A 12,508-nucleotide genomic window follows, 5' to 3' on the forward strand; every position below is an offset into this window, starting at 1 on the left:
TTTTTAACAATCGTTTTCCATTGACATAAAGGATCCACACTTATTACAAAATTTCTGTTTGTATTTTTTCAAAAAAGGTTGTTAACGCAAAACAATACTTACACATACGTTTAGGAAATATATTGTCGGTATTGTTTAATATTCTCCTTAATTAAATTTGGTGTTTGATTGCAATTATTTTATCGTACACTCCTTTATTTGTGTAAAGCAACAAGTAAATGACAATTGCAATAAACTGTGCATGTATGTATTGCACAAAATTTTGTTGAAATTTCTCTCTCGACATGTTCTTGCATGACTTAATAATCCATCAAGATAAATTGTCATATATAAATCAATGTGTATATTTCTTGTATAAAAATATTTCTTCTCGAAAATATATAGGCTTCATTTCTTTTAAAGACGATACAAACGCAAGTATATCGATTGCTGCTTTCTTATATAACTGGTATACATGTAGAACAAATCAGTTTTATAACGAATTCGTTGTATTTGAATTATGAATTCGCTATAAACGTATAGCGAATTACGCTTATAGCGAATTTTTATAGATGGTCCCCAGAAATTCGCTATATCAGAGTTTTACTGTACATGGGTGTACACAGTCTTTGTCAAACTTTGTCATAAGATGCAATGCAGCCTAGCAAAGAAGAATAAACAATACACCTTGTACATACCTATAAAAACTTTTGCACATTGTAGCAATTTAAGTCTAGACTTACCTTGACTACCAAGCTCTCTCTGCAACCATGTCATCAAAACAGTGTCCACCATGTGCAAGCAATTCTGCAAAAGATTGTTTCATTTAGTTTGGTGTTGCTTCACTGCATCATAGATTTCTTCCAGGTTATTGTTGACTTGAAGCCAAATACATACATATTAATGAGCCTGAAGTGGATAAACAAGTTTTTGATGTCTACCAGCTCTGGGTTTTGAATACCTGCCCTACCTGTCTGTGTATACACTGTGAACCTGTTATGTAATAATTCATCCTATCATTATCATACATTCAATCATCAAACAAATTTGCTTTCAGTATGGAAAGCACTTTAATAACATGTTTATGTGCAACAAATAAAAAAATAAAAACAAGGCTGTTTTCCAACAGCTGTATTATCCTTGGAGACAAGCAGATTTATTAAAGAATGTTTAACATTTGAAATATTTACTCCAATGTCACATTAGCATATTTTTTAAGCTGAGATGTGACATTACTTTTATACCGTCCTTATAACACATATATACTTCTATATTTCACATATAATGCTCAGGTGTCAGCAATTATATCCTAAAAATGATTCATAGATTATTTCAAGACAACCAGGGAACCTCCTTCATTGCAGATATCAGGTTGTTTTGACATCTTTCTATAGGCATGGGAACTGCTTTAATTAAGTACTGGAAAAGAAACCAAATTTCCCCTCCTTAATGCACATTAAACTGAATGACTTTCATTTATCCTGCATATTGCATTTTGTGGTTTGATTTTTGAATTACCATTATTGATGCATGCACTGTCAAGGAAACTTGTCTTTTTAAGATAAGACCTTTGCTTTATGACTGTTTAATTTACAGAAAGAATAAGTTTTCATAGGAAATTTGACAGGCCCCAGGGAAGATGACAAATTCAGATCCACTCCCAGGATGTAAATGGGCAGGCTTCCCAGTCGGAATTCGTATAACAGAACAGTTAATAGCAGCTATTTATTCTCATACAAGAAAATGATTATAATTTAGCCATCAAAAGAGAATAATTAAAATTTCAAGAACCTAGATTGTGGGGTTGGGTTTTTTTTTTTTTTTTTGTGCAACTAAAATATAATATCAAGTATGTAGCAGTTGACAAGACTGACCTGCAGAGGGTGATTTTTTATGAAAATATTTGATGATTTTTTCTAAAATGCTTAAACATCACATTATTTCACTGTAGTATGTAGTATAACACTTGCGCATGCCAGATGTTGTACAAAATTGTACTGTTTTATCCTATAAAGCCAGGTAACTTGAACTGAACATGTTTTATTGACAAAAGAGTCAAAAGGATTGAACACAAGTTCTTATATCCAGTTTCTTAAATTCAGTTTCTTATAGTTGGTTTCTTATATTCAGTTCTTATATTCGGTTTCTTATATTTGGTTTAAGAGCTCTGTAGAGCTCCTGTTATTTGTTTATGTTTGCACACATCGCTGACTTTAAATAGAATTTACTTACTTACTTCTTAAAACCTTATACAGTCCTCTTCTTAACAAAAAATTATGTATAAATAGCCATACAAATAATGAATGTTTAAATTTCATAGCTCCAGTTTCATATTTCCTACATACAAGAGATACATGCAAGCATATGTATACATATACATTTGTACATATAGATGTTTGAGTCACTAGTAAATAGATATATTGAGCACAAAAACCTAATTAGGGTACACAATTATGAAATTATCATTTTTGTTTGATCCCTCAACACTTTTGTAAAAAAGCTTGGAAATACAAAAACCCCATGTATTTATGATAATTATCATCCAGTTTAATTTGTGTTTATACCTCCACGAAAGTTCCCAGTCAGGCTCCAAGAGATAAAAGATTTTCTCAAATAATTTCATATCTGTATGTGGGAAAAATTAAGGCACTTCAACATTTTTAGTGAAAAAAAATCAATCTAAGACCAATCTTTTCTTCTATAATGATTGTCTAAAACATTCTTTAACAAATAAATAATCTAGTCCACACAGTACATTACAATGACTTGAACTACATGTAAATCTCAATGTGCAGAATTTGATTTACAATATAATATACACAAAGAAACTTGAAAAAACGTAAACAATTTCCAAAAATTGTATTCTATTGAAATGACATAATTATATTACCTGTACAGATTTAGACACTGCACTGACAGATTATATTTTCATGATACACACAATCACTCCGATACTTATTGTGAATGGACACATGTGGTCTTCCTTTGGAATACTGTACACTGCATGTAACGCTTTCCAAACAAGCAGATGACAAGGACAATGTTCACTTCAGACCCTTTTGATAGATCTTTTCATCTCCATGATCAACTCAGAAATGCAATGAATAATTCAATAGATTCCATTCAAACTCTATAGGTATGTGTAATTAAAGCTAACAGCACATTGTTATGACCCCAGACATAGAAGGAAATCTCAAGGACAATGTCCACATAGTTTTTCTTAAGGGTCCCATTAAATATCCTATTATCATGGGAAGTGAGCTGTAAAGTTCCCACTTCTAATGAATTTCCATTTCACCTCCCTGCCAGGTGTAACTTTCTTAAACTTTGAACGATAAACTAGAATCCAGCACAAAATGTATCATTACAAATTTCAAAACCCCATGCATTCACAAAGTAATTTTAAAAAAAAGGTTGTGATCAATGTCAATTTAAGTAAACAAGGTTATCTGAAAACATCACAAAGGCAGGCAAGTAAATACATCACTTCTTTATCTGCTTTCAACAATATATACACACATGGATAATGTTTGTTATGTTTATTGACAGATGTTTGATTGGGACATCAGCAGGACTCCATAGCAAATTGTTTTTGTTTAACTGAGAGCTATGTGATAAATCACCTGATTGATTACATGATTACAGTGATTTTCAAAATCTCCACATACCTGTACAGATCACTTGTAAATATATTCCACCTCACAACCTTAAAACAGCTATCACTGATTTAGTCCTCTCCCTGACACAGCTTTCCCTCTCTAAGGGACCGCCTCCAAACCTGTAAACACACAGGTATCCCAATGTCACAATCAAAACCACCCCCTTTTCCTGACAGGTTAATTAGAGTTAAAGAATCACTATGGGCAGAGATCAAGCAGCAAACCATTAGAATGTGCCTGGTCCGCAAGAGCAGGACATGTGGGGTTGGGTTCACATAATAAATGCACACAGGTAAACGGTTCATTCATTAAATAGCAAGCCGTCCAAGCCTTAAGCTTTTCAAAGGTAAACAAGACCTGTGTTTTAAAGTTAACAATGCCAAGAAGAAAGTAAAAGCTGCTTTTGAAATTGTATTATTAATATTATCACAGCAAAACATCTGCACTACATGATAAAATCCAAACAAAATAACTTAACATGAACATAAATTTTGCTAAGCACATAATCTCCTTTTAGCACGCTTTCCTTGCATATCAAGGCATAATGTGCCCTTGAGGAAATAGATTTTAATTTAAGTATATGTGTACATATATTTATATATTTCAAAGCAAATCCTTGTACACCTTTACAACCACCTGTTGGGCAGGTCCTTGCAATGTTTAGTAATTCATGATTTTCCTTATAAAGGTTCAGAAAAGTCAAGAAAATTGAGATAATGACCTTGCAGTCAGCCCAGGGCATACCTACTGCTGGGTAAGGTGGGGTCATATGTCTTCACAAAGGTCTGTCACTTCAGGACATTAATGAAGAACACTACTGGACTGTGAACATCACACCTGACCAACAGATAGATCAAAGGAAATGTCCAGGGAAAGGCAGTTTCTTCCTACCTATATTGATACAAATTTAATGAGGGTGCAAATATTTATTCAGCAACTATACTTCACATACACACACTAATTAAGTTCCATCTTTACTGAATTATTAACAAATGTTTGCATGTGCCATACATTTACCTACTAAAAATACTGTTCATCAAATAATAAAGATAATACATAAGGTTACACATAGCATTTTAAAAGTTATGGACAAATTATTTTATTTTTAAAAACAGTCACCATATTGTTCATCAAAACAGAAAATTTAATAAACAAGAGGTCCACAGGCTTTAACGGTCACTTAAGTATTAGTTAAAAGTATCACTAGCCCCAAGAGCTATGAAATTTATAATGATTTTCCAGTTATATCTGCATATCTAAGCTACATTTTAATATTCAGAAGCATTATAACAAGATGTGTTCTTAAACAAGAGGCTCACAGTCCTTATCGGTCCTTATCGGTCACCTGAGTATTAAAGTATCAATAGTCCCAAGGGCTACGAAATCTTAAAAAAAATTCCTGTTCTGAATAATCTAAATTCTAATATTCAACAACAGTATCAAACAATATGTGTTCTTAATACTTAAATGCCCTCAAAAGTGCCTATACTGATGAAAGGCTTTACACAATATATGTTTACAAATTAACACAATATGACTAATTAGGACCCATCTTAAAGTCAAAACCCTGGGGTTGTGAAATTCTCAATTTTGGTGCATCCTTTTCTTCTTTTCCTAAATATGCATTTAGTTTTAAACTGTATCAGCAAACTTAAAGAAGTCTTTCAAATGATATTGTCCCAATGATCATTATTTAATAATTTTTCCTCCACCCTGGAAACCAAACCCTATGGCCATGAAATTTACAATTTTGGTAAAGGACTACCTACTCCTTTTAAATATCTATTTAACTTCAATTTAGTATCAATAGCATTAAAAAAGACTTTATTTAAATGTTTTACAGATATGCACTACATATACCAAGTTTGGCCCCACTCTGGAATCAGAACTTCTACCCCGGGGATCATTAACTTTACAATTTGGTTGCGGCCTTCCTGCTCTACATCACTATGCATTTAGTTTTTCTTACACATGTGCGGTTGTAGAGAAGATTTTTGAAAATTGTTAAATTTATGGCATATTTTTTCCCACCCTTAAGGCCCCAGGGGTGCAAGAGTCCTGAAATTTACAATTCATGTTCCCCTTGTTCCAAGAGATGCTTCATACCAAATTGTTTTATTTAATAAGTGCATGAACATGTAATATGGTAGTAAAACAGCATCATTATTTTTTTTCTTATCAAATATAATTGCTTACATTTCAAAATGAAGAAAATGGCAGAACAGTTATAGACTGGATCCTTGGAAACACCCGCTTTGTTCGACCTTCGAATGGATTGACAAAAACAGATTGCAGAAGACATAAAAAGTCCAGAAACTATAACCATGGTGGAAGGGGCAACATCATACGGCCTGGCTATTTCATGGTGAGGGCACAAAAAGGAATGTATTTCAGGAGCATCCAATTTAATCTTTATTGTTTGCTTAGGGTTTAAACAGAAAGTGAAAATTCATGTTGAGATTTGGACTAATTCTGGACATACCAGACCAAAAGAAATGAGTGACAAAATCAGGTCACAGGTAACACAGTGATTTATTTTAGGACCTCATACTCTAAAATTTTCCTGTACTGAATTAATTTATACCACATTAGGAAATTTAGATAATACAAATTAGTCATAAGGTATTGCATCAATCAATCAAATCAAGACTAATACATGAAGTCTCTTGGATATCAATTTCATATACTATACCCCCTTGAGAAGATCTAAAATAAATCTACATATTCCATATAAAATCTTGAGCCCCAGTGCCCTGGCACCAGGGGGTCACCATCATCACAAACCATTCCATGAAACAATAACCCGTGATTTTCGATAATGCAGGGGGCACAATTTAAACAAAATTGGGTCTAAATTACATGAGGATGCTTTCATGTCGATTTAACACACTGTATCCTTCTGGTTAATGAAAAGAAGATTTTAAAACATTTTCCTATCCATCTCTATGTAAAACATCCAATCTCAAATTGATCAAAATGATCACTTAAGGTCTGCTACAGATTAAATAAATAATAGTCTGTATTTTGACATCATAAAACATGACTTTTTCCTGCCATTTTTGGCATTTTGACATAAATGCTGATGTTTCATGCAGTTTTTCTTTTAAAAACATCACACAGAAAGCTTGGACAAACTTTACATTCACCTTTCTGGTACACGTGAGAAATACAATAAAACACGGTTACAGTGAAAATGCTTATCATAAATTCATGCTTACAGCAGAGTGATTATCATTCCCTGTAGTTTTAAAGCACATTATAAACTTATTTGATATAACAAATTACATTTATATCGAATCAAATTTGTTCATCCCAATCACTTTGTTTTAAGCCTGTTTTACTGAATTTTATTTGTCCAAAGCTACACTCTATGTTTTCTGAAAGAAAAAGTTCAAAACAATTAGCATGTTAACTCAGTTTGAGTAAAGCTGCATCACTTTCGATGCTATAAATAACTTGGAACAGTCATAAAAAAGTTATCCTTCTTTCTAAATGTAACCTTCACATTTCCCTCAGAATTCCTTGCTTACCTGTAAATATCTTTCTGGAAGTGTTATATTAACACATATTAAATAGGATGAAAATACGCCTACACTAGTGTTGAATAATCAGAAAATTTTCACAAACGATAATCAGTCAAAATTGGAAGAACTGTATCGATCAATGATCGATATAATCGGTATTTACATGTAGTTAATAAATGTTTATTATTTTGGGGGTTATTTCTTTTTAGTTTTATGGATATGTAAAACATATACACATCTATTAGCCTATTAACGAGGAATGAAATGGGTGTTTCTTTCTAGCCACAACATCCAGATTGGCTTTAGTTTTAAGAAACCCCAAAAATTTCCAGACATCTGACTTGGCTTTCCATGGGTAGGGATACATATCAAGTTATCAACTAATCTGATACTTCTCCGACTCTTACCCCCACTTTTATATCGTGACATGTGTGAACATGTCACACTATACAAGCAAGGATAAAGTCAGAGGAATCTCGGATAGTTATCAACTTCATGATTGCTGATTATTTCAATATTCATGAGGATGATAATATCGGAAGCCTTCTCCCTTTTCATATATATTAATTAAAATGCATATGTAGTTGACTCGTTTATTGTGGATTTGTGTTCGGGTGACAATCAATTATGAAAAATGGAATCGATAATCGGAATCAACGAGCCAAAAACAATCGAAAATCGATTGTCAGCAACAATCATTTCATCACTAACATACATAGTTGGTAAGGTATATACTAGGGAAAACGGTGAATTATGTGGATTGAGCCTTCATTTACCAAGCAAAAGAAATAATGCATTTTCACTTCATGAGTGATAGAGCCCCAGCCTAGCTTGACCCAGTAAAGGGAAACAACTTTTTCAAATGTGCAATTTAACTACCATACTTTTACTCCAAATGACTATAATTATCAAGAGACAACTAATGTGAAACTGTATTAAGACACATTGATCTCTTTTATGATGCTTTATATACATTCCAATATGATTTAGCTAAGAAAAACTTTAAAGGGAATGATTCAAGATTTTCCCCGAAATTTTGTTTTTCACTTTAAATGATCAAAATCTAGTCTACTATGTTTAGAAGGTTTCACAAAAAAATCTTTAGAAGGTTTCACAAAAAAATCAAGGTTATTCATAATGACAGAAGCTCATTAATATAGAAAGTTTATTATTTGTTTTGAAAACAAAGATTGAGGCGTGTTATTGTTTACGAAGTTTTCAAAATAAAAGGATATTGATCGAAGTTTATTATTTATCACATTTCAAGTATACTTTAGGTAAAATGTGTCATTTAAAAGTTAAGATTTGTGATTGTACAAAGTGAAGATGCTTTAAATTACAACATTAACGTTTCACTGGTTTGTTTGTTTACATAAAAAGACTGGAGTCTTTGTTTACATAACACATAATCAAAGCTAAAATATTGCTCTTATCCTTGCATTCAGATGGTCCAAATTGTGGTTGTCAACATTAAATGAGTTATATTTTTAATTTTCAACATCAAAAAGGAAAAATATTTCTTTCGAAAAATGTGAACCAGTCCCTTTGAAATATGTTATAATTCATTTGACAACAATTCACAATGACATCACAATGCCACACAAAAGAATACCATTGACATCATGATGTCAATCTGGCTAATTATGCTGAAGAAAGCATCCATGAGCCATGGCTATTCCATAGCTGTTCTAAACTTGATGACTGACAAGTATAGAGAGTTCAATTGCTTCAAGTGATATAATTTGTCTGTAGTTTACATACAACTACTGCTTTGAAGGAGGTACTCTACGTCGTCATAATGGCAGAGGTTTTTAAAAAAAAATTCAGATTGCTTTCTATAAAAACTGCATTTTTTGACTAAATAGAGTAAATTTGGAAGTTTTCAATTTCAATATATTGTTGACATACATGTATCCTCCACTTTTCATCCATATTAAATTTCTCTGGTGTAGCATACTTCGTTAAGTGCTGCTGTATCAAGAGTTACTTTTCTTTGCAATGCAATTTCTTTAACTTCTTTTTTATTGTTATTTTGATTAATAGTAGCAAGAACTAATGTTATTACAGTGTAAATTGATTAATACAATTGTCAAAATAGATCAATGTCTACTTTATTTTTAAAAAACAAATATAAGGGTATTTTGATAAATTTCTATTTCTATTTGGTAAATTCATGCCATTTCGTTAATCCATCTACTGCTATTATCATATATACATAGTATAATTATGAACTAGTTTATATATCTACAATTGGTAAAAATTTCCTCACCACCTCTGTAATAGAGTTTCAAGTTCATCTGTGGAATAACTGGGGCCCATTTCTCAAAATGGCATAGATTTTGGTGCAAGCTAGTCTGACTAACTGAGTTGCGCCAATACTCAGAATAGATGGGCCTACATTGTGTTTCAAAAAGTGGCACAGGATTGGATTTAAAGCTAAAAAACTTAGATCTCTTCACTGAGTATTAATCATGCACAGATGTTTTATTTGTTTAGAGACTATTTGAGGTAGATCAACATTCTCTCTCAGAAAAATATATACATTTGTCTGGGATGGTGCAATGGTAGATTCATCTGCCCAAAGAGTGTGTGTTGAAAAAAATTCATGAAGACTGACAATGCCAAACATTGATAAAGGTGGGCCAATGTCCACATGTCAATTTACCTTGATTTAGGATAGTCCTGTTTATCATTCTTTAGCAAAAAGTATATATCAAAATAAAAGCTAACTTCCTTAAATATTTTTTAAAAAGTGAATGGCCTATATTTTTGTAGTTACTTCCCTTACACCGGAAGTTGGGGGCGCGCTTACGATACTTCTCATTACCAGCTCGTTGGAGTTATCGCACTTTGATGACTCTTGTGCGTCATTGGTAAGAAAATGCTCAAATCTCGCGAGCAAGTGCGAGATTAGTGGGACATAAACCGGTCATAGCACCCCCCCCCTTTTTTAAAAGTTAAAATACATGGTGTATTTTTAAATAAAATTACCATTAGTCAAACTGCATTTTTCAAATATTCTAACACTATCTTATTAAAGATGTTACATGTTTTTAAAACTCCACCACACCTATTTTAAAAATTCCAAACAACGATGTTCTCTGGACACCCAAGTCCATCAATATTTTGTAATTTTCAAATTAGCTTAGATGCAGTTTGGAAACGCATTAGGTGTGTTAATTAGTGTTATAAACGTCTTTAAAAAATGCAGTTTGGCATATACATGTATATAACTTGTTCTAAAATATGGAAATTGACGGGGTGGGGAGGGGGGGGGGGGGGGGGGAGTGGGGTGTACGTGCACGATTACAAAGTCCATGTCATATGAACCTGTCCTAATTGTATGATAAAATAGAATGTCTTCATAGTCTGACAGAATAACTTTAAAAACATATTCATCACATTAATTACAAGAAAAGTTCTTGTGTTGGATGTGCATATAGGTTTTTCCCTTCACAGTTCTTCTTGCGATTGACACTTTATATCCGTCAGATTTGGCAAATTTAGTAGCTTCTCTTCCTCACATAGTTTAATAAGTTCGTCTGTTTTCTTGTAAGAATAATCAATTCCTAAATTTGACTTTAGAATTTTAATCAGTGTTGTGGTTTGCAGTCGGTTATAATATGTATTCGATACCATAATTCATATTATGTATGCCTAAGTAATGTGTTTACATTATGTTGTCCCGGTAGCAGGACTTTACGAGCCTTTAATTTGAAGAGTTCCACTAATGGAAATGATAAGTATTGCAGTCCTAAGATTCACATAAATAGTACTAACAAATAGTGTATAGTAAATTCTTTATTATGCTGATGTTTTAACAGGTTGTAACATATCTATGACAAAAACAAGGCTTAATTTCTTAGATTTCCTGGAGAAAACTTTTTAAAATATGCAATACGTCAAATTGTTGAGTTGGGGAAGGGGGAGGGAGATGTTCTAGGTGTATTTGACGTTTATTTCTATTCAAATTATGCAATTAATACCGAGTATTTCAGTAGTAATCTGTTAAATAAAAACAACATACACCTAAAATTAAAAGCACAATGAAAGCATGTGATACAATCAGGCACGTAGCATTGTTTACAAAGGCACATTTACGCACATCATTTAATTTTCATTCAATGCTGGCATCTGTCATACCCCTAACAATGACAACAAAACCACACTTCATTGTTTAAATGTAGTGCTTTATGAACTGCCAACAGTTTGTTAAGGAAAATATAGAAACTGACACAGTTCATTTGGTACACCAGTATTCCAAACATTATACGGGAAGAAAAAATGAATGCATGCTTGGAACTTTTAAAGGGTTTTCAGCAAGTTGCTTAATTGGTTTTCATAGATAAATAGGGTGAATCCAAACCTATAAAGATACATACAAAAGGTAATTTTCCCCTAAAACACATCATTAAATGGAATCTATTACCACATTGTACCACAGGTATCTGAATTTCAAATCAATAAATAGAAGAAAAAAGGGGGGACTATATCTATATATAGATACCTGTGATTTTAACTTGTCAAGAAATTAATATTGGGAACATCTTACTCGAGTCCCAGAGTGAGACGAGGTGATCATGTAGAGTTATTTCCTTTATATAGTCACCTTAATTTGATTTAGTTAAACACTTTCTATATTGGCTTTTTCACGAATGCTTACCAGCAACTAATCTTCATTTTATTGAAGTTTTGCTGGAAATTGAAGATGTGTAAATAAGCAAGCACCTGTCGTTTTCAGCATATATTTCAACCAGTAATCTACCTAGAAATAGTCAGCCGTGATCGACAGTACATATTATGTACATAATTTTCACATGCATGTATAGGCAAGAGACATACAATTGTGCAAATAAAATTCCAACACTTACAAGCTTTTGATAGAAAGTGAAACCAGGCGGCAATGTGATGGTTTTCTTTATACCTTTTGGATGTTAAAGAGTTCTATTGTAAGGGGAACAACTCTTCCTTGTTTAGCACAGATATCAATTTAGGAGTAGAAACGACAGGGGTCTCGGGGGCGGATCCAGAAATTGTGGTTACGGGGACGCTACTTTATGAGGCAGGAGGTCTGGGGGCCGCCTTGAGGCCCCCAGAGGGTCTAGGGCGAAGCCCTGGTGGGGGTTCAGGGGGCGAAGCCCCCGAAAGCTCCTGGATTTTACAGATTTTATAGGGCTTGAAATATGTCTCCTATAAGTAATTTGTACTATTTTCTATAATTTTTAATAAGGTGAAATTAGTAAAATGACGTAAATTTTAAGGGTTTTTGGAAAAAATTAAGTTCTCCCAATAAAGCAATTTCAAGAAATCAAAAGATATTGTCATTTATTTCCTCGGGAGTGGAAG

General features: G+C 32.8%; 1 protein-coding gene across 17 annotated transcripts in view; it reads right to left on the reverse strand.

The window, feature by feature from the left end:
- LOC125669279 (uncharacterized) overlaps positions 1 to 12,102 on the reverse strand; it is a 32,535-nt gene extending 20,433 nt beyond the window's left edge. For 8 of the 17 annotated variants that reach the window (XR_007367797.2, XM_056162984.1, XM_056162983.1 and 5 more), the window contains exons 1-2: positions 3,648 to 3,899; positions 723 to 786 (exon numbers count right to left, since the gene is read on the reverse strand). The gene's annotated coding sequence lies outside the window, so the exon portion shown is untranslated. Of the gene's footprint in view, positions 1 to 722; positions 787 to 2,869; positions 3,387 to 3,647; positions 3,965 to 4,382; positions 6,256 to 12,033 lie in introns of those variants that run through there. The other 9 variants (XM_056162985.1, XM_048903740.2, XM_048903739.2 and 6 more) reach the window with 6 other exon arrangements.
- Positions 12,103 to 12,508: the final 406 nt, after the last annotated feature.

This window comes from Ostrea edulis, chromosome 4 (assembly GCF_947568905.1).
Source record: "Ostrea edulis chromosome 4, xbOstEdul1.1, whole genome shotgun sequence".
NCBI classification, from domain to species: Eukaryota; Metazoa; Mollusca; class Bivalvia; order Ostreida; family Ostreidae; genus Ostrea; species Ostrea edulis.